Source organism: Passer domesticus, chromosome 2 (genome assembly GCF_036417665.1).
Source record: "Passer domesticus isolate bPasDom1 chromosome 2, bPasDom1.hap1, whole genome shotgun sequence".
In the NCBI taxonomy this organism is placed as follows: Eukaryota; Metazoa; Chordata; class Aves; order Passeriformes; family Passeridae; genus Passer; species Passer domesticus.
The window spans coordinates 20,463,026-20,490,907 of NC_087475.1; the positions used below are offsets into that span (position 1 = coordinate 20,463,026).

General features: G+C 38.7%; 1 long non-coding RNA gene across 4 annotated transcripts in view; it reads left to right on the top strand.

Annotated features, from left to right (window-relative positions):
- The first annotated feature begins 1,626 nt into the window (after positions 1-1,626).
- The window catches only part of LOC135293491 (uncharacterized), an 80,189-nt gene continuing 53,933 nt past the window's right edge, over positions 1,627-27,882 (top strand). For 3 of the 4 annotated variants that reach the window (XR_010355606.1, XR_010355605.1, XR_010355603.1), the window contains exons 1-2: positions 1,627-2,921; positions 8,641-8,900. This is a non-coding gene — a long non-coding RNA (uncharacterized LOC135293491). The remainder of the gene's footprint in view (positions 2,922-8,640; positions 8,901-27,882) is intronic. The other variant, XR_010355604.1, reaches the window with a different exon arrangement.

The window sequence follows — 27,882 nt, forward strand, 5'->3', positions numbered from 1 at the left end:
GGTTCTTCCTCCACTGCCCAGTGGCCCTGCCAGGCACTGTGCAGGGGCCTTTGCACCCCATGGTGCTCCACAGGCACCTTCTGTTCAGATGACTCTGGACCACAATCGTGCATCTATATATAAAATAAAATTGCACATCCCCATCCCTCCCTACAAACCTTGTGGCTCTTTGTGAAGATGAAGGAACAGGACACCGGTGAAACCCACCTGGAGTACTGTGTCCAGCCCTGGGGCCCCCAACATAGGAAGGATGTGGGCCATGGATGGTAAGAGAGCTGGAGTACCTCTCCTGTGAGGACAGGCTGAGCTGGGACTGTTCTGTCTGGAGGAGTGTCTGGGATGACCCTATAGCACCTTCCAGTACCTGAAGAGGACCTACAAGAAGCTGGATGTGGACTTTTGACAGGAGCATGTAGAGGTCAGACATGGGCAGAATAGTTTAAAGTGAAAGAGAGTTGATTTAGACTAGATACAACAAAGAATTTGTTTACAATGAAGGTGAGGCACTGGAACAGGCTGCCCAGAGAAGCTGATGCCCCATCCCTGTGAGGGCTCAAGGCCAGGCTGAATGGAGCTTTGAGCAACCTGCTCCAGTGGAAGGTGTCCCTGCCTATGGCAGGGGGTCTGGGCTAGATGGTGTTTAAAGGTGCCTTCCAAACCAAAGTGTTCTGTGATTCTCTGCTGCTGTTCTAAGGCAAAGCCCTGTGCTGGCTTACATGGTGCTCACAGCTTTTGTAGTTAATTTCCTTTCACCTGGTGAAACTGCTAAAGAGACTGACTGACACTCAGTATTATTGTCTTCTAAACCCTAAAATTTTGGGGTCAAAGTATTTGGACAGAAGCTGTAAAAAGAGGAAACAAAAATAAGCAATGTGGCTTGGTTTCTGCCTGGGGACTTTTTGTAGCAACCCTCAGGAGATTGACATAGGCTGAGGGAGCAGTTACAATCACTGTCCATCAGGATTTTCAAAGAGGCATCTCTGGTTCTTATGGAAATCAGAAATGAAATAATTTCAGAGAAGTGTGATCCCGCTTATTCCCATTTTCCCCCTTTATTTGACTGCCAACAATTTAGGCTTCTGAGGGTTTAGAATTAAATATTTTCTAAGCAGTCAGAGTGTCTCTCCTTCATGCTGTACACTTACTTTGGAGATAATATCTAGCTTTTCTTACATCTTTTGTTATTTTAAATACATGCTCAGCATTATGTCATTTACACTCAGTGCTGATAATTACAGATACATAAGGAGTAAACAACTTTATCCATTGTCACAGTAGGAGCGTTGCTGTAAAATTTAGGGCCAAGGAAAACTTAAGGCTCAGTGCTGAGATAAGTGAATGAACCCTGAATATAATCCTATTAAGAAACTGATTACAAAAGTCTGAAATGAAATTGCAAACAAGGCTCTCTGTATGACATATCTCTTCCCATCCAGATTAAGAACCAGCTGAATCCTACAAACAATTTAGAGAAAAGCAATTGCAAAGCCCTTCAGAAGATAACTGCATATCCTATTTGCAGTTTAAGTTAAAGACAGAGACCTAGTCAAGCAGACAGGCATAAGCAAATCCTTGTAGTTGATATGAGTTAGTCTGTTGAATTACTTTAACCAGAGGATTATATAGATTATTTATTCTATGGATTTTTACGCTCATTTGCCTCTACTGCAATAACAAAGTTTTGACTGTTTAATTTTCATTCAAGTATCTATATTTCATTTGTTAAGCAAACATAGCAGAGCTTCTGCGTTGTAACCCTGTGTGGTTTTATATTTCTATATACACACACAGAGCTGAAGAAGCCAAACTTACCTTTGGCATCTATATGTGAGGGAGCTTCAGTATGTTATTCATTATATGTGAGTCCATTTAATTTTTCTTTCTCCTGTAGACTATTTGCAAATATTCATTGTGGTAAATCCTTCCTCCCCATACTCTTGAACACTCAATACAGCTAAACTTTTGGATGGCATGAAATGAGGATGTAAGTGGTTTGTATGAGCCTAATCTCCATGCTGGAGGTTTAGAAGGAGAGGGGTGATAGGAAAAAGACCTAAATAAGGCTTGAAGAGTTTTTTTCATATGGTGTGCAAATTTTGTATGCAATGCCATTTGTCCCCAACTGTCTTGAAATTTCTAAAACTGTTATTTCTACTTCCTTAAGTAGGGTCCAGTCAGAGTACAGATGCCTAATTGTTCTGGCACACCTGTTCAGGTCCATAGTAATTTTCCTGATTTGATCAGTTTTGGGATTTATTCAGTTATCTACCTTGGATATCTGAGGGATTCAGAGCATGGAGAACAAGGTCCATTTTGGAGCCTTCACAGAGGTAAGCTGCTGCTTCTTCCTTTCTTCAGGGAAGCTGTGCTTGCATTGAAACATCTGGAGATTATGCACAGAGGTAAGAGACAGAATGGCTTTTCTCTAAAGTCTTTTCATTGTTTCTAGTTTGCCTGCTCAAAGAGGTGAAGAGAGGGAAGGCCCATGGTAGTGACTTTCAGGGAACTTGCAGAAGAGCCAAAGCTCTGTTCCCTAATGCTACAAAGCCTAAAAATCTTCAGACTTTGACTCCATATTCCCCCTGTCTTGAGGGGTCTTCTTGTCCCTCACAGGAGAGAAGGAGAAGTCAGGTTATGTTAATCAAAACCACTAACAGGAAAATGCTTCCTTTTCCCAAACCAGACAAAATAAAAAGTGACCTTTTTTTTAAATTTTTTTTTTTAGCATCCTGGCAGTTGTATTGCCACCGTCCTAAGAGAAAGTGATACAAACTCCTGGGGCTGATTCTGTCAGAGTCACCAATTTTCCAAACAACCTCAACCTCAGAATTTAAGTAAGGCTTAGAACATTGATCATCTCTCACTCACTGTGAAAAAACATCCTTGCTTTGTATGCTACAGTGTCCAATCGAGACTTCGCTGTAAGTACCATGGAAATGATGATGGATGAATAGATAGAAAAATGGATAGACAGACAGAACGTCTGTCTTTGCTTCATACAGCTTATATAAGGATGCATTACAATTGAATTATTTTTATTTACAGAAGGCAAGAGGGAGGGAAAAGACCACAAACATAGTCATAAGAAACTTTAACTAATCTTTCTGGACAAACCATTTGCATCAATAAAACATTTTCAAATTTCTACCTTTAAAAACTCTCATGTCTATAATTTTTAACTCGGGAAAAAAACTTTCAGAGAAAGTTTTAGAAGGAAAAGTTTTGGAATGGCATTTTAGAACAGATGGTAAAGCAAGATCATTTACACATAACTTTGTTCTTGAAGTGCTTTTCTTATTGGATTTCTGTTATAATTTTATTACTGAGTAGTAGTGGGTTCTTGAGATTTCTGTAAAATTGGGTTAGTCTCATCATGCTTCAGCAAACTCTTTTGTTCTTTCAAAAGAGAAATTCAGCATTAGCTAACTTCTTCAGGGTGGTTGTTCTTCCAGTAGGATGTGTACACTGATGATAACAGTGTAAGTAGCACAAAAAATACCTTCAATCTTTGCATGGTGTCCAAACCTCTGAAATGCCAAAGTTCATACCTCTGCCACAGGTGAATGGGTTTGGTAAAAAGAAAACAGCCTCAGGGTTTGCAACAAAGTAAAAGATAACTACAAAATGTTAATGATTAAAAAGAAACCCCCCACTCCCCCTCAACTTTTGCACTTTAATTCTTCTCCTACTCTAAGATCACTAAAAATCTCTGGAAATTCTGTTTTTGTTAAAACTTCAGGCCCCATAGCAGATTGCTCTTTATTCCAGATAGGGATACAGATTTCTCAAATTGACCCAACTTTTTAGGGATTAAACAGAGCTCAGAAACTTCTGACATGCTTGAGGTTTGCCCATGAGCCAGCTGCCTCCCTTTGCCATTGGCTGGGGCAGAGAGAAAACACACACAAGGACATCTGTCTTGCCATGGAGAGTCCTGGAGAGAAGGATGCCCCACCTGCCCAAACCTGAAGGGCCAGGAGAAAGCCTGTGGGGCCTTGACACTTAATTGCTGATCCTCAAACCCACCTGTCCAAAAGAGTGCCAGAAACTGTCACTCACACAGCTTTAGCAAAAGCCCTGCACTTTTAACATTGCGAGTTTTATTACTGGAGTGCTTCAAATAAAATATTCATTGTCTGACTAAGGTGGAAATTTGTTCTATAGTTTCAATACAAAATATTAATTGTAATGAAGCGCAAAGAAATTTTAAACCAAAATGCTGTGTGATTTCAGCCAGAGCATAGGTGAGCATTGCCCCTATTCATGCAAGATCAAGGAACTGCAAAATTACTGGATACAGCTACTGCCACCTACGTGGGGTCTGGGCTTGTAGCCACTCTGTTACAGCATACTAGCCTTTGGAAGGAGTGCTGAAAACAATAGCCAAACCTCATGCCAAAATATTTTTGATAGAAAGTGATTTTTTAGAGTGTTGAGCTGACTTTGAAACGTAGATTGATTTTTTTTAAAAGACTGTTCTGCTAGAAACAGCACTTAAAGGAAAAAATTCATTTACTAAACTACTATCTCCTTAGAGCAGAAAGTGAGTTCAGTTCTTTTACTTAATATATGCTACACTTTTTTGGTAAACCTAATTGGAACAGGAGGGGGAAATAAAGGGGATAATTTTTTGTTTCTGAGCCCCAGTGTCTGCTAGAAATTATTGCTGTTTGTTTCACAATGGGGTGTGAATTACTTGGTTGCAGTCAACCATTGTTTAGAAATATATTTTGGAATGTTTCCTTTATAAAAGGTTTTTATTTGCTTAGGATTCATGATTCTGTATTTCTTTCAGCTGTTCACATATTTTGTTGCTACAGAATTGCTCGCTTTTAAAATAATGGGTTCAACTAATAACCAGACATTTTTTCAAACAACATCTTGAAGCATGGTGCAAAATCTAACTCCTGAAAGCTGCATTAAATCAGGATCTCCTACATTGTGCACTCTGCTAACAGTGATCCTGGGATTTAACTTTTAATAGAAATCTTCCATTATTTCCTGGAAATAATTAAATAAAAGGTGGTCCTAAGTTTTTGCAAGTGTGGTGAACATATTTTCAAAAGTGATGATTTTGATTGAGCTGTTTTGGATCCTTTTAATATGTTGGAAGACACAGTTGTTTTTCCCATTTTGTCTGACCATACGTGAATTAGCTATATAAAATGCATCTGAGTTCAATAGTGCTGGATGATCAGGGAGACTAAGGCCTAATTTTGTCAGTAGGAGAGAAATTGGGGTTTTCTTTTAAGTGTTGATTAGAACTGGATCACTTCCAGATTAATCAATTTAATCCAAATATTGCCATTGCCCCTCGTCTCTTTTCCATTTGTCAGAGGGAGGAATGTGCCTGTGGGAAGGACAGACATGTGGCTGTGCTGGTAAAGGCACTCGAGTCGAAGTGCCTTTCTCACACACTGGCAGTGTTTGAGGGACCAAGCTGAACACCAAAATTCAGACTCCAGCTTCTGGCTCAAAGGTGTTGTGCTGGATACCCAGAATGTGCAGCTCATGGGGCTGCACTTGTTGCTTGGTAAGCACTTTTGAAGACAAATTTTGCCTTTAGGACTTAATGAATTTTGGCATTCTGGAAATGAGGATCATGGATGAAAATTAAACCTTGCTAACCACATAAATATTTTTGATCAAAATTTTGAACTTTCAACTCTTTATCATTCTCTTGTTGTTGTGTTTTAGTGGCTATCTTTTTTTATTTTTGATCTACTTTACTTACCTAGATGAAAGTGAGCAGGTTACCTCAGCAAAAAAAAAATCTCTGAAATGGTGATGCGTGGTGTTTGTGTCACAGTTGCCATCTTTCATTGTGTTCATTATGTGGAGACATACAGATAGGAAAGGACCTCAATCACCTTGTCCAGCCCACTGCTAACTCAGACATCCATATGATACCAACACCTGAGAAATTCATCTTTATAGACTTAAGTTCTAATCCCACTACTCTTTTTGAAAGGCTTCTCCACAGCTTTGCTTTGCAGATGATTAGAGGCCTTTTTCCAATTACCTGTGAATGTCCTCAGTCAGAAGTGTCCTTACAGCTGGTTTGCAACATCTGTAGCTTCTTCCTTCTGGGTAGAAGAGACTATTTTTCTTTATACTTTTTTATATTTATCTTTATACTCTTTATGTTTAGTATAAATGCTGGGTCCAGACACCTGCAGCTGCAAAATGGCATTTAGATTTTCTTCCTTCTTTCACCATTTTCCGGACTGCTCCTATGTTCTTCCTGTAAAAAATCAAAGGAGTTAGAGCTTAAGTTTGTCAGGGTGACATTCCTGTAGAGGCATTTGGTTTTTTCTCCATGATGTTTCTTATTTGCAAGTTATTGATCCTAACTTTATTTTTAGTTTTTCTTTCACTCATCTGTTGTGTTTGGTTTGGATTTTGAAAAGCAGGTGTAGACCTTTGTGTTTGCAGCCTCAGTAAAGATGATAGTACACAAGTAGAGTACCACAGCGGGAGCCCACAAGATTGTTTCTATCCTGCTGTGTAAACTGGAAATCTTGTTCTCCTTCCTCTCACCTCTCCACACTCAGGCAGAGGAGGTACATCAGGGAATAAGGATGGTTACTGCATTCCTCTGACTGTCCTGATATTTTAATTACAGAGTGGTTCTTTTAGCAAATACCATCTTGTTTTTGCTGCAAGTCATTCTGTTAAATATTTCATATGAAATTCCGTGTAGAAGACAAACCCTAGGCAGTCCTGGAATCCTATACAATCCCCAGGCTGATCATCTGTCAGGGCTCCAGCATGTTCTGTAGTGCCATGGCTCCCGTTCCCGTTGGCTGTTTGCTCATGTGGGTTGGCCTGAGGTGCTTCTTTCCTCTCCAAAGGAATTTGCCTTTATCTGATTTTGCATCTACTCTACATGATTATGTTTTCTCACTTTGCTTCATACTCTGATTTCTGATGCATATGGAATGTTCCAAGGTCAAACAGAAATGTTGTGTGTCCCTTTTCCCACCTCCTGTGATTATCATCTCCAACAAAGACAATTTTAATTGGTGTCACTGAGACCATGCAGGGCCAATGGTTTTGCATTAGAGATGAGATTTGATTCAGAGTTTATAGTTGCACTTTCGGTTTCTGGTTTGTAGGAAAAAGCCATTTTTAGTAATACTTTGCTTTCTGATCCTGGCACATTTTGTACTGCATGCAATTTGTGTCTGTTTGCATATACATAAGATTGCCAGGTCTCAACTGAAATTGGTATTTTAGAAGCATGGAGAGAACTGGCAGGCAGGAGGTGCCACAAGTCTTACATGCACAGCGTTTCTCAGTTTTTTCATTGGAGACTGAGCCAAATGTTGCTTTGCTGCCTGATACTGCAATTTTATACCGATAACCTCTGTGAAATAAATACAGTTAGGCTTATGCCTGTGGGTTTTAGTGAATATATATTTTATAGGTTGTTTTCTGGAGGACCTGATTCTGTTTCTTTTGAAGACAGTTGGAATTTCACATCTTTTGTGCTCCAAGTACACAGTATGCTTGCCTAGCCAGTCAATGAGTTGCTCTGCTCAACTAAAATGCAGATTTGATTTAATTTTTACCTTGGCTGGACATTATCTATTCCAGTTTTGTCTAGCTTTGGAACATAAATCGATTTTTTTTCATTTGAGTTCATCTGGGAGACCTTTAAAATAGAATCAGAAATGGATTATAAGAAAAGGAGAGCTAATAAACACTGTTCATACCCAGCTACTGGGCTTATATCCTTGCCACATTTGAGGAAGCCCTGGGGTGTATTGGATTGGAGCCTAACTTCTTCTCCCCCCACCCAGTTTATCATCATTTAGCACAGTAATTCTTATCAGCCACCTTGAGCATTGGGCAAAGGAAGCACCAGCTGACAATGGCCTCATGATTTTCCTTTGTCAGTACAGATGGCAGCATTCCTAAAGCTCAATTAATTGGGATAATTTCCTGCCGCTGTCCATAGGGGCAAATGGAGCTGGGTGTGCTCTGAAACAATTCTCTTCCAGACCCACTCTCTGCAGGCAGTGGTTGGGAGGAAAGGAATTTGGTGGGCACGGGAGCTATTTCCCCTTAGGAGACAAACTTAAGCAGCAAGATTTTGGAATCAAACGTGTGCTATTTGGACTGCTCAAGGTTAAACAGGAGAGAGAAACAGCCAGTTGTGACTCCTCAATTTTTTATGTGATGGGATCAGTTTTTAGAGAGGAGCATGATTATGGGTGCCCTACAGTGTAATTGCTGTCAAGACCTCCAAAACTTCACTGTCTGCATGCTCAGCTATGGGTGAGAAGGGAAAGCCCATCTCAAGAAGCCGTCTCAACTGTGTCCTGGTTTTCATAGTCTCTCTTTCATAAAGAAAAAATTCAGGTACATACAGTTTGCAAATGAGGACACCTACATTTAGATGTCTGTGTGTAGGTGTCACCATGTGGGTAAAGTGAGCTCAGCAGAAATCAGACAGCTGTCCTAGAGATCACTTACAGCTCCATTTTCAGATGAGGCAAATTGAACATGGTGGCACCTGAAGCCCCAGGTTAACATGGAGTCACATACCTGTGACAATGTCAGTGGTTTTAATTGAATGCAACCCTTTTTGTCTATTGTCTGCTTTGCTGTTTTGCTTTTTTGTTTTTCATATAGGGCAGAAATAATTACCTTCTCCCATCGGAAGTTGAAGAGGACTCCAACTAAAATCACTAAATCCTTGTACCAGCTCATGCAAAGATGGACTTTATACATTCCTTGAAGAGCCTGGCTTTGTGGTACAAACTGGTGGGGGTGGTGGTCACGGAAGAGCAAAGGCATCAGTAGCTTTCAATACTAAAGCCTAGCACAAGGAAAGCAGAAGGGTATCAAGGCCATGTCTCCAAACATCTTGGGATCCACCCAGCTTTATGAAGGTAAGCTGCTTCCTGTGTTTCTAATTATTCAGAAGTAATTACTTTCAGTAGTATTATTTCTCCAGCAAGATTTTACATTAAAAAATGTCCTGTTGCTCGTGCAGCTGATGTTAAGTGAACATGCAAGTTTTGGCTCGGGGCTGGTGTTGCCCAAGTGAGATGAACTGAGTCAATATCTGTACCAGTGAAATGAATCTAGTAACGTTTAGATCAGATGTTTTTCCCCTCACTCCCCTTTGCATTCAATCTGTGTTTCACCAGTGTACTGTTGTGGCACCTGAATAAACACTTGCAAATATTTATAATTCCCCACCTTCTCATAGGGAGCTTTCTGAGATCTTTCCCACAACTCTCCCATATAAAACAGTTGAATCCCTCTTCTTTCTTAATATAAACATGAAGGTAATGTGCCCCTTGTCACAGCAGACATCTGTTATGTGTATAGTAGTTATTCTGTAGCTCACAAGGTTAATCATTGTGCTCCATCTCATTTTGCAAAGCAATCTGCAAATTACAATGATTCCTTGAAGAGACGGAAATCAGGTTTGTTTGTTGTATTATTAATAAACTTTAAATCACTCCCATATTCACAACTGGGTTTTTGAGATTTGTTCCAGTCTCCAGATGACAAATATTGGCTGCTAAAGACACTTTACTATGATCGCCTTTGCTAATTGCCTTGAATGAATTGAATTGAACATTAAATATTTCTGTAAAGGGCTCATCACAGGAAAGCCTTCTGGACTTGTGTAAATTTATATTTAACATCCCATGATAAATGCACGCCTTTCAACAATTGGTTTGCAACTCCTGACAAATGTTTTTATTTCATTTTATAAGTTATGAGTTCAGCCACTGCATCAAAAATAGCCATGGCTTAAGATTTGCATTAAGACAAATAACTCTTGAAATGCATTTCCAGTCTTTAGGGAATCAGCAGGCTTTCTATAAAATGAGGATCTTCCTCCCATTTTTCCTGAATGTTTATGTTTTATATAACAAGACAATTAAAAATATCCACGAAGGCACTGCAGTAATTCATATGTTGGGCATGATGCAGTAAAGGAATTTGTTCCAAACCAGATCTGTGCTTTTTTTTGGAGTAGGCTTAACATTTCCATCACTGGAAAATAATTATATATTAATAGAAATACTTGTTATACTTGGGATCCATTCTCATATCGCCACCCTCCAAAGAAGGGCTTGAAGGAATCCTGGGTCAGCCCTTTTGTGACCATCTTCATCAGCAATTTTATTCTTTAGGACAGAAATTTGGTGTTCCAAATATAATCCTGAAAGGTTTATTTTGCCATTATGGCAGCAATGGCAAACCTTGAGTTGTGCTGCAAAGACTGCTTTGCTATGGCTGAGCAGTTGAGCATATTGTACAGTCTCCTACTATATGTTAGGATTTTATTTTCCATATGACCAAGTGGTTCCTGCTGCAAATATTGGAAAGCTAAGCAGAAAGATGTGATGAACACTCAACCCAATTGCTGATATGCAGCTAAAGGATATTTTAAGGTATTTTTATGTTGAAAAAATGCAAGGACAAGAATGTACCCAGCTAGCAGGAATGTCAAAGGACTGAAAATAAAATTACAAATTGCCATAATGTCAAATATTATGGGTGAGTCCTTTGGGTTTTTTTTCACAGCACAGCTTTTTAGAAGTCTTAACTTCAAACCTTATCCTGGAAACTGGAGTTCAGGAGTGATTTCCATGAGATATCTCTAGAGTATTCATTTAATATATATAAAATTCATATAATACCATATATAAATATATATGTGTGTGTATGTGTAAATGTGTGTATGTTTATTATTGTTTTCAATAACCCCTTTTCACACAATTTCCCTTTGCATTTGGTTTGCATTACAGCATGGGCTAATGCATTTGCTCTTGGAGAAGACTTGTACAAATATACATCAATTTCATCTATTTGTGCTAAAAGAAAGGATTCTCTATGATTTTCTTGGCTCTGTTGAGTTTATACCACATACATCCACTTTACAGTATTGTCCATGGTTTATCTTCATCAGTCTCAGGTTTTATAATTCTTTGTCCTTCATATGGCTTGAATTTTGTGCAGACCCTGGGACTGCATACACTGGGAACTAGCCCGGAATTCAGGAGAAGCAGGGTTTTTTCTTCGCTATGATATTGGGCCTTTTTGACTCCAGGCGAGCCCTTTGTGCCTCTGACTCTTCCTGCATTTCTGTCTAGTTAGAATCTGAGACCAAGCTCTTCAGGGACTCTGTACCCACAAGGTGACTGGAGAAATCTGTGGATGTCTAGATATCACCATGGCTCCCAGAAAGTGTTTGCTTTAGGAAAAAAAATTCATCAGAAATAAAATATATTTTCAGTACTTTTTCATGACCTGCTAAGTCTACCTATAGGCTTGTTGTATGGCCATAAATGTTTTTGCAGGTACACAGGGGGAAATACACATACTTTTTCCTGGAATGGAGCCTCACATTGACTTTACTTCTGTGGGGGCATTTGTATGCTCTCTTCCCTCCAGGGCTGTTTCATATATTGTCAGTGCTGTGTGTTTGTTTGCAAACCTGAATCTTGCTGTGTAGATGTAAGGACTCTGACTCTTTGTTGTGGGTGGAGGAAACCACTGCCATCATGTTCTGCCCTGGACTCTGCAGAATGCCAGAACTGGGACAGTCAGCACTGTCTCCACTAGCTGGATCAGCTGGATCTTGAACTATAGGCTCATGCTGCCCACTGCTTGAAACACTTCTGCTAGTTGATCCTGTACATTATGCCACCATTAAACTGTTTAACTCAACACCCTTGACCTTACAGGTTAGGTTAGCTGAAAGTGACTGGTCCCTCTGCTGAGCTCTGCTCTGGAGTGATGAGAGTGTGGGTGAGGTTGGCTACTACTATTCATGCTCTGAAATGATGCGTCTTCTTGCTGTGTAGATTTTTGGGGTGTTGTTGCTTGGGCATCTGGCAGCTGGGAAAGCTGTCTTGAATGTGCAGTAGTTTGTAATCAGAACCTGGCAGATATATTCAGTTAAAATTTAATTCCAGGCTTGTGGTTTACCCTTGAGAGGCTTTCTTCCATCTAACAGCAGCACTGAGCTCTCATCCAGACCAAAGCTGAGTCAGCTGTCTGTTTTCCAGGTACTTATCTTCTGAAGTGCTGAAACATCTTATGCATTTCACTGCCTCCTGTGTCATGGGAACCCCAGTAAAAGCAAATGACTGGAGAAGAGCTTGCCTTTCTAGCATTTCCAGGCACAGCAATAAGACAAGTTCATGGAAGAACTCTCCACCCAGGCCTATTAAACATTAAGATGCTGATGTGACCATTGGCTTAAAAAGTTTTAGATTGTGCAGGGCCAGGAACTAGTAGAATATACAAGGGAAAGATCTCTGTCTGCTTTCCCTTGTCTCTTATTCTGTTCCAAAATATTCACTACTCTCACATCATCTTCTGAATTAAAAGGATCTTCAGTGTGGTCCTGCAGAGATGGATTTCTCTTCCTAACTTCTCTGAGTGTTTCTCAGCTATTTGAAAGCACTGTGTGGTCTCCACAGAAAGCTGTCAAGAGACCCAGATCATGAGCTGGACAAAATGTATGCATTGTATGACATTTAATATGAATGTTTTAGTAATCTCTAACAGACCAAAGGAGTGATCTGCACTGAGTGGGGGGCAGACATCAGGGCTGACTAAGGACAGTAGTCTTAAACATGCAAGTTTAGAAGTCCCATCAGTGCTCATTTTTGGATCATGTGTTCCTGGATGGCTACAAGCAAAGTGGGGCTGAAGAAATCCTGCTGAATAGTCTGAAAAACTGAGCTACATTTGTCACAGGGTACTTGAATTAGCATGAAAACTTGACTCCAGAAGAAAGGGAGCAGCTGGGGAGGTAGGAATGTATCTGAGTTCAGGGTCCCAGGACCTACAGAAGGGAGAGGCAAAGGTAGAGGTTCTGGCAGAGTGGAGCTCAAACAGCTATGCAGGAGCTGAAGTATGGCTGAGGATTTTATTTGAGACAATATAGTAATTTATCTTTTCTTTCTGTGCTTGTGTCTAAAACCCCTCCTTTAAATCTTGCAAAGTAGATGGTTCTGCTAAAAATATCCATGCATTTGTTATTAAACTTAGGTTGAAGTAGTAGAGGTGATGCTGTAAAACCCAGGGTATGTTGCTCCCATGGTGGTTGTAGATCAGAGTAAAGAAGGGTACAGGTAATGTAGAGGATTTGCTCAAAGAAATTTAGGAATCATATTCTGCTTGCACTAAATCACAAAAATATGAGCTTAGTTCTGACAGATGTTCCTCCTTCCTTCAAGAAGGGAAGTAATGGGGGGACACCAAGAATATTCCAAAGTACTGAGAAGAATTGCCATTAGCATGTTGCCAAATGCTCTGACAGAGTTTTTTATATATTGTGGATTATGCTGTAGTTTGAGATACATCACAAGGAACATATGGGACAAATAATTTTTTTTTCTTGGCCCATCCCTATGTGTAATATGGGCAGAATGATATCCCTACGCACAGGCAAGCTAGAAAGATAAATATACTGCAATAAGGTGAGCTGGTCAGAGAAGAATGGCGACAGCAATAGAGTTATTTTAGCTAATTATAGAGGAGAAAGAAAAACTTACAAAAGGTTTTACCATGCAATTTGGCTTTGTGGCAAAATTCAGTCCTGCTTTGCTCTTGTCATCTGAGGAGCTGTAGAACTCACTGATCAAACAGCAGCAATTAATGTTTGTCAGAATGGATAAAATTGATAGCTTATTAATAAAAACAAGTAATTGGTGTTGTAGTCCATTCACTATTGCCTGTTTGCAGTTCTTTCATAAATTAAAAGCCCCACACAGATATTAATCTTGTCAAGTTTAGAGTGTGTAGTGTACACTCCATTCTAGAGTGTGTGCTTAGCTATAGCACTTACCAATGTGTTGTGATAATAAAGGGAACATTTTCAATAATAGCAGCTCTCATACTGGTTTGTCAGGTTGGGTTCATGGACACGAATTGTTGAATAAGTTACCATTAAACATGCGTAGAAATCAGTGACAGATTCTGCCTCTGAGATACTGAGCCTTTTCCCTAAGTAACTGATATTACTGAATGCTTGACAGTTCCACTGTATGATCATTTTCATGAATTTCCTGCCTTTGAAATTCCAAATGGACCACTTCAATCTCTATAGGGACATTAATTTTACATCTGCTTTTTTTTCCCCTTAGAGCTGAATTTTTTAATTAACACTAAATAAATATTCTTTACAAAGTGTTATTAACAATAACCATGAAATCCAGTGGGTAACTGGTTTGAAGCACAGCTGTCCTGTTCCTTTTTTACATCACTGGAGGCAACCCAGTCTGTGCTTTGTCCATATGAACTCTTCTGCCCACACACCTCTCTCCTCACATTCAGACATTGTGGTTCCAGTCGAATGGCAGCCTATTAGGTCCCAGTGTTTCAAAGTATACAGTGATTTCCCATCAACATCAAAGCAAATTATTCTGATTTAACTTCTCTTTAGAAAAGGAAGTGGTCGTTTATTTTCCCACTGCAATTTGTTCATCTTTGCTAAGTGTTGCTGCAGATATCATTCCCTCCTTGCAACTTCCCTTTTCTTGTTTTCCCCTTCAGTCTGTGAATTTCAGTCAGGCACTTTTATTTGCCATTTTAAAGGAATGTATTTTGCAAGCACAGGCCTCACAGTTGTGCTCTTCTGATGTAATTGGAATAAGATGATTTGACCACAGAGCTTTGAAAATTTTGGAAGGGCTATTACAGAGCAAACAAATAAATTTATTATATTTTGTGTAATTTAAATCTCATTTTCATATCAAAACACATTGTTTCTGAAATACTCATTTCAGAGATTTAAATTGGTTTTTACACACTTCAGTTGAACTTCTTTAGGGCATTTTTCCCCCTTCATGCATTGCTAGACACCAATTTACAGATGAACTTTAAATGCCAATAAATTTTGATAGAAAGAAAGAAATCATAATAATACTGAATGAAAACCTATCTCCCTCAAGAATCAAGTTGAGAAGTGAGATTTCTACAAATTTCTAAAAGTTCTCTCTGAGATTTCTAGATTACTCTTAAAATAGGAGAGGAAGAGGGTGATATAATTATGCCCTTTGATATTTCTCTCTTACTCAAAATTAGCTTGCATTTATGTTTTCAAGACCTCCTTAACTTTTGTAGAGAAGAGATTTAATGAGGCTGATGATTTGATCCCAGCCATCAATGTCAACATGTGTTAATGTCATTTTCAAAGGCAGTAATGTCCAGTTGTGAAAGATACCCAGCTTGACTGAAAAACTCATTCAAACTATCATCCTGCATAGTCTGATGCTAATCTTGTAGGTTACTGATACAAAATACAGTTCAAAGTACACTTTTAGATGAAAACTGATAAGTTTCCAGAGGTTATGTCACTGGGGTTTTCTAAGGAGCTAAGAGCAAGGCCCAGTGTGGAAATTTGGACTTCTCACTACAAGGGAGGACTTTGGTCCATATCCAGCAAAAATGGGAATGAGAGACCATGAAATACAATTTTAATTTGTTTATCCAAAACTAATGAAAAAATGAATTTGTGCACATTTCTGTGTTTGATCTGGAGAGATTTCTTTGTAGATTTGTGTTTAGAGTATTGAATCAATTTTGTATTCCAAAATCTTTCCATAAAATCTAAGTGCAAAAGCATTCATTGTGGTTTTGCTTATTCTCTGTTTTAATTAATAGCAATGAAAACTGGGAGGGGACCAAGTGCAGGGGGGTTGGTTTGTTTTTCTCTATCTACCTGATATTGCAGACTTAAGATACAAGCTATGAAGAAATAATTAAAGCTCCCAGCATATTTTTTCAGTGTGTACGAATAATTAATTATTTTTAAAGGTAAATGTAATTTTGGCAGCTTTTTCTATTTAATTTATTAAATTAAATTTTCCAGTATAAAGGATAAATACCAACATTAGTTATTTAGAGAACTAATAGCAAAATGTTTCTCAGATTCATTTTTTTGGAATAAAATCTCAAAGTAGTAATTTTTGGGGCAATCACTCTGCAAAAGAGGGTTTTAGCCAGGAATAATATAATACATGTCAAACCCCAACATCACAGTTTGCCTAGGGTATTTTTAACTACCCCATCAGAATGTACAGAGCTCTGCATTCCCATGCCTGTGGAGCAGCCAGCCGTGGGGATTGTGCTGGCTATCCCCAGGCTTACAGGGACAGGCACGTAGCAACTCAATCTGTGTGTGAGAAAGGACACACAAGAAGTTGTTACAAAGCCCTTTGCAGATAATGACCCTTTTTTCTAATTTAAAACTTAATAGTCTTGACAATTAATAATTGTCTTGACAATGAATAATCTTTACTGAAGCGCAGTGTGAAAAGCAAACAGCAATCTGTGATTCTTTAGTTTGTTTTTTATTTTACCATTACTGCTAGAAGAGTTAAAGTACTTACAGAGGGCACCAGGAAGAGCTGGGATTTCTTCATACACCTATTGTGTGGTTTGGTGTGCACCTTTTAATCTGCTTTGCTAGAAAAGCCTAGAAAAACAAGTCTAGTGGGAGCTATAAAAGGGCAGAGCAAGCCTTCCCTGTCACTGTGCTTCCTTCTGCCACTGTGGCTCCCCCTCAGCTGGATGAGATCATGGCTTAGGAACCAGTTGCAGTCCAAACTCAAAAAAGATGTCTGGGTTTAGATCACCCTGATCATGCTGTTTCTCCCATCACCTTAGGGGCAGTCCTCATGACTGAGCAGAGAAGTAGTATTCCTCCTGCTGGTACAGAACTTCCACTCTTGATTTTTGCTGGCTTTATAACTACTGTGCATGCATACTTACATGCTGTAATATCGTAAAAGGAAAACAATTACAATAAAAAAGGCTGTTTTCTCAAAGGGACTCATGGTTCTTAGGTATGCACTGAAAAGGACTTGAAGAACTGTAAGTCCCATGTGGTTTTGCTTGTGTTTTGCAAAGTTGGGCAGGGCTTGACAGCTCACCCTGGCACCCAGTGCAAGATGCTAGGGAGTTGGGACTATGGTGTTTATTAGGGTACACTGATGGTGGACACCATTCCATCAGGTGCCATGTCTCTTCTGTGTGAGGTGGGCTGTCACTCTTCTCACAGTAGGAGCAGATGATTTTTCCAGAGGGCAAGAACTTGGAGAGAGTGGTTTATATGACCAGATGGAGCCACTGTGATAATCTGGTGTGAGCTTCCAGATAATTTAATAAGAATTGGCAAGAGCAGGCTATTAGTTCTTTGATGGATTTTTTTTATGAGGGGAGAGAGTGGTGAGGTGTTAATTGAGAGGGAATTAACTCCAGTTCACTATGGATATACATGCTCAATGATGTGCTTTCCTCTCTTTTTCCTAGGCAGAGAACACCGTGCTAGAATCCTACTGACCTTTATTAATAAAGATTCCAGAGCCTGAGGAGTTCAGGGGAGGGAAGCAGATGACTGGGGGGCAGTGGCAGTGGAGCAGGCAGTCTGTCTAGATTTGCTCCCTGGAAAACTCGTCCTGGTGGCCTGACCCGTGGGCAGTGGTGGAATAACAGCTCAACACCACTGAGTGCCGAGGTCCCGTGCTACTGAGGGGCTGTCTGCTATTTTGGGTCATGGTGAAGCTGATAAGGTTTAAATAGGAAGTCACACTACAAGTGTCTGGGGCGCGCTGGTGTTGGCTTTTTAAAATAGATGTCCACAGCTGAAGCACCGTGCTAGCCTCTCTGAAATCCATCTTTGGGGTGCAATCATACCCCTGACATGAATTCTACTGAATATACAGCGGGGGTGCCCAAGTAATGAGGGCTTGAACTGCAGAAAGTGAGGGTGGGTGAAGGTCATTGAGGGTTTGATGGATAAGAGCAGATTCCTGAGCTCCGCATTCAGGGCTTGCTGCTGGGGCAGGGCTGTGCCACTCAGAGGCTGCCAGTAGGAGATGCTCAAAGAAGCTGCTTTTCATTGGGCATTAAAAAAATAATGAGAAAAAATAGCAAATGTCCAGAAGAAGAGCAGACTGAGAATTCACTTCCTTATAATAAAATTATATCTTCATCTGTGTAGGCATTTCTGCTACACTGCCATTCTTTACAGACCAGACAGCTAAATGAACAGTTGAGTATCCACTTGTTGCCTCAGCACTCACACACTGAAAACCATGGTGGAAGTGCTAAATGCTTTTCTTTTTAACTGCTGAGATAGTTTAAACTATTAAAACTCTTCAATATATTTTTTGTTTGGTAAAGAGGTGGTCATGTAAAATTATCAAAATTACAATAATTAGCAAATTGCAGAGAAGTGTCTTTAGGACTTAAAGCTTCAATGTGTAGGCAATAGAACTGTAATTTATAAGCTGACATACCAATTCAGCTATAAGCAACTTCCACAGCTGCTTTGCTACTCATTAAAATAAGTGCACAGCTATCAGACTAATTATAGCATGGAGCTATGGAGAAAACTGAACCCAGACAGTGAGACAGGAGATCTTCTGACAGAAGTACTCCACAGCCCAGGATTTCCACAGCCTGCAAATCCTGCTGCAGTTTAAACTGCTGTCTCCCTGGACATGTTTGAAATGCTGCTGACTTTGTACATGTTCCTTTGTGCCTTAAGTTCCTCAAAGATACTATTGAATCTCAGAAGGGAAGTCACCAAAGGTGTGTGGGATGCAGCAGTTGCTGCTTTTGTTTTTTGCTCTTTGAGAATGCAAACCCATCCTGGTGACTCCTGCTTTTTTATTATTAGAACAGATTTCAGCAGCTGCCTCACCATGAGGGCAAAAAAAGAATTGTTATTTTCTCCCTCATGCCCTCTCATAAAAGGAAAGATTGGATCAAATTCCACGTATCTGCTTCTGTGTTAAGTTTGTGATTAGAGCCAGGGTAGTGTGCCAAATTGATTTAGGTGAATAGATAATTCAGATGATTCCTAATGCCTTTTGTCAGGTTTTGTAGAGGGTGACCAACTTCTGACTTTTCTTGCATGTCAGCGGGTTAATTTTTCTGGCTACCTGTGTTCATGTTTATGTTCTTGTAAACAGAAGTCAGGTATTACTGCTTATTTTAACTAGGCATGTGTACAAAATAGCCAACAGTTTTGTCTCAAAACCCTTTTTGCTTAATGAGGCTCAACTAAGCTTTTGGGAGAAGTGCTGTGTTTTATTGTCCTGGGGCAGCCAGTGAGTAGCAGGCAGGCTTGGTGGCCTCTGCCCTGCAGAAGGGGGTCCTTAGCTGCTGCACTGCCATCAGCAAGTGACTCCAGTCTTCTTCAGAGCAGCCTGTACATGCTCAGAATTTGGAGGGATTTCTTCTGAGAGAAGAAGCCAGCTGGCCTTCAGCTCCCTCTGTAATGCTGGGCTCATTTTGTGTCACACAAGCATACTCACTTCAAGATGCAAGCTAGGCTTGCTAAATTTTGGAATCTTAAGCTGAACTTCACAGACTTCATTTACACCTTTACCATATCTTAATGGGTACGTTTCCTTAGAGAAGATATATCAAAAGATAAAACAGATTTGGCAGTAAAAAAAACATAAAAGAACCCCTCTAAAATCATACGCAACTGGAAAAACTTTGTCTTGACACATCTGTTTCTTCAGAATAAAAAAATTCTTTGGCTGCACTGGGGCCCTGCAGCTACATGTGTTGGGGGCCTGGGTGTATAATTTGTGGAGCATAATAATTCTATAATTATATTGCTAATTGTCTGCTACCTCTTTTATATAATAACAGAGTGAAGTGATTTATAATGTAGCAGTTTTACAGGAGCTTAGACAGACTGTTAGCTGAAAATGAGCTCCTGCAATGTAGCCCCTAATAACTGTTATTGCTAAGGGCACACTATCAAGCTGCCCAAATGGATCTCTGAAAGGTGCAGTTCTGCAGAAGTGTTTCAGATTTAAAATCTCAACCTTTGTGACTTTGTGGTCTTGCCTTTGTGAAAAATAATAGGGGAGAGGATGGAAGAAAGATTAAGAGGAAAGGAAGTCTGAGCAGTATCCACAAAGAAATTCAAAAGTCTGCAAATGGTAGGAACAATCCAAATTGCAAATGGAAGATGTATTTGTAGTGAAAAGTATAGGAACTGAATTTTGCAGAGGCTAAAATACTTTTCAGTTCAGTAGTAAGGAAGAATTGATAGTTTGGGGATTAGACAGGATCTCCTCTCTCAATACTTAGATGATCTAGAATTTGCAAACTTGGTTGCAGAGACAAGGTATTTACCTTCTTTTCATTGATGCTTTGGAATTTTTCTTTCTCTGAGCTAAATTTGGGTTAGGGGTGGGTAAAGCTGCTTTCTTTGTCTGTGAATATATTTTTTCCTGGGTGCTGCCAAACTGTTGTTTCTTCCCAAGGCAACTTTACCTTGTCTGGGACAGAAAGGAATAGCTGTTTGGAATCATTCAGACAACACATTTATTGGTGGATTTGTGCTTCCACATTATATAGGATGGAAATGTGCAGCATTTTACAGAAATAAAAGGATTAAAAAAATCTTTAATGCTTACTTACATGGAAATTCTACATGTAAAAAGCAGCAGTATTTTTTCTTCCCTCAAAAGCAGAATATTCAAGTATCTGAGCTTCTGTGTTAAGTGCATAGCAATAACTACCTGTTGGGACTCTTGACTGCATGCTGTTTGCTCTGGAACTGTTTTAAATTGTGCAATTGAAGTTGCATTATCAAAATAACAATTTTTCTTTTATACACAGAATACTGGAAAATGAAACATATCCGACATTCTTCCCTCATTCCAGCAAGTTTCCTTTTATGGCAATGGTTCCTTAAGTATTTAATCTTTTAGAAGTGATGATTTACTACACTTGGCTTCAATTTTTACTGCTTTCCCCATATCATTTCAAATATAACATGGCTTATCATTTCAGATATAATATGACTTAGGTTGTGAAATCATTATGAAAGATTTTCTTTAAGAGTCATACTGGATTCTTAGAATTATTTTATTTCAAAGGACTTTTTCCCCTCATTCATCCCTAGAGAAATTTTCAAGCCAGCTGGTTCTGATATGACACAGACTATATACAATACTCATTTTGTACTCATAGTTGCTTGATCAGTAGATTAAAGGTCATATGATTTTTTTGGAAAACATTTGAATTTGGAAACCATATTAAAGTGAACATATCTCAAAAAATTAGCTCAGAGCGTGTATGTGTGTTTACATGTGTAACTTAAGTATTCTGCAAAATATGATACCAGACACATTATCTGACTCAATCTGTAGGAGTTGTTTTGGCATGCTCAGAATTTGCCTCATAGACTGAAGTCAATAAATAGGAATAACTTGTTCAGCATGTCCAGACAAAGTAGTTATAAAAGAAAGAAAGATTAGAAAAATTTGAGCAGTGGAAATATTTTAAATAAAGGGACAGGAATTGGGAATACAAGACGTAAAACAGAATATATGAATATTGTGATAATTTAGTATTCATTCTTTTTAGCTAAAACCATTCTGGTTTGCTCATACCTCTCTCAAAATCTGTGGCAAGGTCTCTGTTTTTGTTAATAGGCTGTAAGTGTACAATCTCTAGTACACATGTCCAGCCTAGGAACAGTTATGCTTTTTCTCTTTCAGTGTGACAAAGCAATTGGCTTTGGGCTTTTTCTTGTGAGAATTGCACAGTCTCTGATGAACACATGCCATTGCTATTCCTAGAGAAGCAGGTATAGTTCTGTTGTTAGGAGGTAGGAGTTTATTTTCTCTTAAGTAGGATTTTGATTTTTTTTTCATTTTACTTAACTGATAAAAATATTAAAGTAGTTAAATACACTTCATGGAATCACAGCATTTGCCTTACATTCTCTTAATGTTATCTTGCTAATAATAATTTTCTTTAAAGCTTGTCACCCACAATGTTCCCTTGCTCACTTTAATGTAGAGTTTCCTTTCATAATCACCATTTCACTCTATTTAATCTGCTTTAATATTTGACATTACTTTTTTACTTGCTGTTCTGTGGACCCTACAGCTACTGGAGTGCACATCCAAGTGGAAATCCAGAAGAAAGGAATTGAAAAACCTAAGCAAATGGGCTAATGCTCCTTTTTTTTGCTTATGCATTTCTCTATCTTTAAAATGTATATATTACTACATGCGTTGGATTTATGGGTGAATTTTTTATGTGAAAGATTACCCGTATTTCCTTTTGCTCCATATATTCTCTTGCAGCTCTGCTTTCTACTTTAAAGTAACATGAGATGCCTCTGGATGTAATTTTTGGTAGGCATCTTTTCAAGCAACTTAAGAAAATATTAGAAATTTGTCTGTACTAAATAGGTACAGAAAATTGATCAACTTTTTTTTTTTTTCTTGTTGACATATATGTTGTAGGGTATATTTCTGTAAAATCTACATGTCTCACATTAGAACTATTTATTTTTGGTATCTGTTTTTGTTCTGTAGATGAATCTCAACTTCTTCTTGGCAGTGTTTGGTAAAGATAGGCATATAAAATTTTAAATATTTTCAGTCTGTTAATGTATTCCAATCTTAGAGTGAATCAATTTGATGTGAACATTCAAAGGGATTTGGTGGAGAAAAATAATTCTGAGAGATTCTAAAAGCTTTAATGGAATATAATTCCATTTCTTTCTTGAGGTGAATTCAATAAAAAGACAAAAATACATTTGTCAATATTGAATAGCTACAAGAAAACCCCCTGCAACACTACTATTAATTTACCTTTCTCAGAGATTGTATGGTCCTGCAGAAACACCATCTGATATGCAGCAAGACAAGGATCATTTGCAAAGATTGAGCCTTGCTCAGTCTAAGCAGCTAGGCTCAGCTTCTGTGGCCTAGGGAGGCTCGTGGCAGCAAGCACAGTTTGTTCCAGGGGTGTGAGCTTGAAACCCTGTTGGGAGCAAATGTTACTCTTCCACTCTTCTGTATTTGCACAGGCAGCAAAGGGATGCAGGACACAAATTTAGCTTAGAGGAATTCCTGTAATTGGGGCAGGATCACCTCTCATCACAAAGTCCATCTTCAGCTCAGGCAGTGTGTGTGAAGGCCAGCCCATTTCCCACCAGTCACCAACCTTTCCCAGTCACAGCCCTAATTTAGCCTTTTACCTAAATTAAGGCATCTTCTAGATCTCAGCTCAGTTGAGCAGCACTGTGCATAGGTGTGGTGTATGGGCCTGGCTTTTTATGTGCATTATTTAGAATTTGCTGAATCCACACTTTTATGTCAACTCAAACATCCTTTAGCAAAAACCAATATAAAGAATTCTTTTGCATCAGTATACTGAACATAAAATATCTGCAGCCTTTAAATATACTTCATGCAGGTATCAACCTAGATAATGTGAGTGTGACTTTTGTGCACTGCACAGACCCTTTAAAATAATCTTTAAATCCTTTTTAAATGCTAAACTGTTGTTGTCTGTCAGACATAGGGATGTTACAAATAACTAGGATTATTTCCTGTCTTTCTCATTAGTGAAATTTCTAATACTGGTTTTAAAGTACATTTTTACAACATACTAATTGTTAACCAGAAGACATGGCAACAAAACTGGACACTGAATGTATTTATTCCTTTGGATACACTCTCCGCACCTTAAGAAAATACATCACAGTGAGTTAATAATTACTATTTTTATACTGTGTTATTTTATGGAAAGTATCTCTCACCAGCAGGAAAGTACTAGGACTTCTAGGAATCACTAGGGTATTATGAAAGTTGCCAAAAATGTAAACCAATACAGATTTTCTTATGAACCATGAAAATATTATGTTTAAACTAAAACCCTAACCTTTAGCCTTTGTATGAGAACAGCAAAAAAATTATGGACAGGAATTTTAAAAAAAAGTACGTATATAGACATTTGAGGTCTTAGGTCCTATTTATTTAATAGAAAAAATGGCCTGAGACCTTAGAAAATACAAGTCAACTAAACTAACATCAGAAGATCAATGAATGATCTGTGAGTAAGTGGAAAATTTCTAGTCTGATTAAATCTGCAAAATGAATCTGAGCAGTGGGGTCCCCCTTTTTGCTTCTCAAGTGTTTTAGTGTGCATTTAATTACAGCAAGATACCTTTTCACCTCCATGAGGGCATTTTTTCCAGAGATTTTTCCATTCTGCTCATACTTCCATCACTTACTAAGTCCACAGACTTCAGCCAGCATGCCAGCAATACTCCAACAAAAGAAGTGACCTACCCAGCAAGCAGCACCCAGCAACACAATATCAGGACAAAATAATTATTCCTCCTGAAGAGAAGAAAAGCAATAAGTGTCCAGGATGCTGCTTGCTAAAGTGTCAGTGTTGAAGAATACCATGAGAGGATTTCAACTTCCTAGCTTGAAGATCAAGTATGGGGGCACACAACCAAAGAAGGAAGCCTATGAAGATATTTTAAAAAATGAGATAGATTTTTTTCAGTGATTTATTGTCTTGATGAATTCAGCTGTGGATCAACTGAAGTAACTTACTGAGTCTGTATTAATAACTATTCTTGGCAAGAACATGTGAGACAAAATTAGTTTTTTCATTTTGAAGTTTAACCATAAAAAGAACCATATATGAGGATCAGATATAAAATCCAGAACACTGTTGAATATCTTCAAACTGAATGGTTGCAAAACTTGTTTCCTTTTCAGAACAGAACAATATTTTTTTTCTCTCTATTTTTATTGGTTTTTTGGTGTTTGGTTTTTGGTTTTGTTTTTTTTTTTTTTCCCTTCATTTGCTAAAGGGAATACAAGGGTTACATAACCTCAAAGGGAGCAAAAATCAAATGAAAGTTCTGCCTGACCCCAAGCATTTTTTTACAGTTCTGGTTCAATAACCCAAATGAAATATCCCTTGTTAACATGGTTCTAAGTACAAAATACCTTAACAACAATTCCCAGGAGATCTTGTAACACCTTTGTCAAATTCATTTTAATGTTAAAGTAGCTGAGAACATGTTCATTCTCTGAAATAAGAGGTATTTCAACATTTCCATTCTAATTTTGGATGAAAACAAATGTTGAAATGTTAGAATTTCCCCCAGGATGAAAATTCTAATATTTTGTTCGGCTCTAGTTTCCAATAACTCTTACACTTTAATTTTGTAATATTTAACTTAATGTTTCCCATGTGAGTATTATAGCACTGGTGGGTGAAACTTTAGTCACCTCACAGATTAGGCATGCAAAGGAAAACAGTTCTTGTATGCAGAGGGACAGATTTCTCCCTTCACAAGTACCTTCCTCTTGTTTCCCCTGCTGATGAGATGTCAGTTCATTACAGACTTGATGAATGGAGTTTCCTTTCCCAGGAAACAGTAGTCAGGCCTATGGAAGCATTTATGTAACAGCATCCATTCCCTCCCCTCCTTATTATCCCTTCCCTCAGCAGCGTTGGACCGCAGTCAGAGACTGCCTGAAGGGGAAGAGCGAAGTGCTGCTGCTGGGATATTTGTGGGAAACAAAACTTAGCAGTCCTGGTCTCAGGAGTTGTGAAGCCACAATTGACCCCTGCTTGCACCTCTATGATGCTGAGTGAGACCTTCTGCACCTCTCATCCCTCCAGATCAGGGAGGCTGATGCTTTCCATGGGAGGGCAACTTCACACGCACATGAAGTTCACATCAGATCTCGTCACGTAAAATCTCCCTTAAGCAGATAAGTCTGCTCCTACCAGGCTGGGTCCCAAACAGCCCAGGCCTGCCATGACTTTTAATACCTGGCACCTCCAAAGCAGCCAACCCAAATAAATTGCAACATGAGCTAGATCCAGTTCCCATTCAAAGCAGCTGCAAGATTATGTGAACTTCTCCACAGCATGCACTTCCCTAGATATCAAAATACTTTATATAGATTAGATAGATTTTATAGATTAGATTGACTGAACTATCTCAGTTTTACAGGTTGGAAAATGAGATGTTGACACACTTAGAGGTATGAAATTGTCCACTGTGTTCTGTGGCATAATTAGTCTTGGAGCATGTGGCACCAGACTCCAGGTCACACACTCCATATTGGACCATGGTCTTCAGCAGGTGTTTCACAGAATGTGTGTTAGCAGGTCTCAGTCTTAATTGTTTTCCTTAAATGCAGCACATCAGTGCCTGTCCCAATACATGTCTTTTCTTCTGATCCATGTGAAGGATGGAAAGTGGTCAGTCTGTCTCTTTCCCCAACCAAGGAATGCCTGGTTATGGCAGTCTCTGGCAAAATTTGAGTTGTGGCTTAAAAAAGCTCAAATAGAGAAATGCTCTAACCATGTCTTCAACGACACAACTACTGCTGACTTTATTGCAATAATGTAAGTACTATTAAGGGGTAAGTCAATGCTCTCATGCCCAAAGACGTGAGCTCAGTTCTTGCTGGGTTTTGGGCTGTGGTCTTACGTGTACATGAGAAAACAAAATTTCAACCTCCACAATGTGTTGGTTTGTAAATACTGCTCCTAAGAATCAATTTCTTCCTCCTTCCTTTGAGCCCAAAGTATCTAAATCAACTTTTTCAGGTGTAACCCAGGAACCAAAGCTAGTGATGTGGTATGGCCTGAGGTGTCCGTGCACAAATGTGAACCTCAGCTTCCACACAGTCTGTACTCCCAGGAACATTCTTCACTGGCACTCTTAATGAGGGCTGTCTTATGGAGGAGTTGGATTGAGTACAACTTAGAGACAATTAAAAAAATACAAAAGCTCAAATGCACAGGCTTTGGTACAGTTATGATTAACTCATTACTTGGACAAGGCTACTGAAGGTAGGTGTTAAAATATGTACAGCAGTTTATAAAAACTGCTACATTGTTCATGCTAATATTTATTATGTGATAGGATGCAATGATGGTACCAAAACAAAGGGCTATAACAGCAAACCTAGAAATACCTTAAAACATTTATAACCAAAATGGAAAATTATGTCACTGCTGGAAAAATGTTTCTTGATTTTTAAATTATTCTTCCAGTGCATTTTGCTCCTTGGTAAATGTAGCCAAAGAGACAGATCCAAGAAGTTCAGGTTCCTAATAAAATAATGAGTTTTTCCACCCTCCCGGAGTTCAATTCAGCTTTCAAAACTGCTTTTCAGGAGAATATATTCCTGGGGTGCACATAGCCAGGGAGGACTCTAAACCAAGGTTGCTGATGAAGCAGAGTAAAGTGAAGGTTCTTTCATTCACCTCAATGCACACTTCTAAGTATTTCAGGCTTATCTTATCTCAGAACTTTCCATATGTGCTATTAATAGCTTGCCAATACTTGCTATTTTATTTTTGCTTTTGAAGCTTTTTGTCTGCAAGTTCTTTATTATCTGTGCAAAATTCATAATTATCTGTGCTTTGTTTTTAGTACAATTTATTGCAATTCATCTATCAAATATGATTCTTTAAATAATAAACCATTTCTAAAGATTTGAAAGTATGTTTGTTTTCTAAAAAACAAAAGCAGAGTTGAACTCTAATATAAGTTGGTGTGAAAATCAAAGCCTAACACTTACTGACCATGTTGCTTTTGAAGAAAAAGTAAGGGGAAGAATAGGATTTTTTAAAAAATTATTCTTAAAAAATTGATATTAAATACTTTGATAAAATCTGAAAAATGCGTTTTGAATCAGATAAGATGCTAATTTTGCACAAAGCCCTAAAAGAGACTTTAAATTCTTTATCCCCTTCCAGTCTGCTAGTAAAACCCTAGTTCTGCATTTCCCTATTCCATCACACGTGACTTGTAGCATCATCACAGTCAGCCCATGCATTTGTTGGTTGAAGTCTCCTGAGACTTCTTTTGTGATCTCAAGATGATGGTAGGGGGAATATTTTTGCAAGTTCAGCTGCCACAGTTAAAACTAATAAAACTTGCTTTAAATGACATTTCATTTGAAACAATGCACCAATAGCAAAGAATTTCTGGGTAGTGTCTCTAGAAACCAATCTGTGTTTGCTAGCCCTTTATGAAGAACCATTAAATCCCACTAATGGACATGAGAA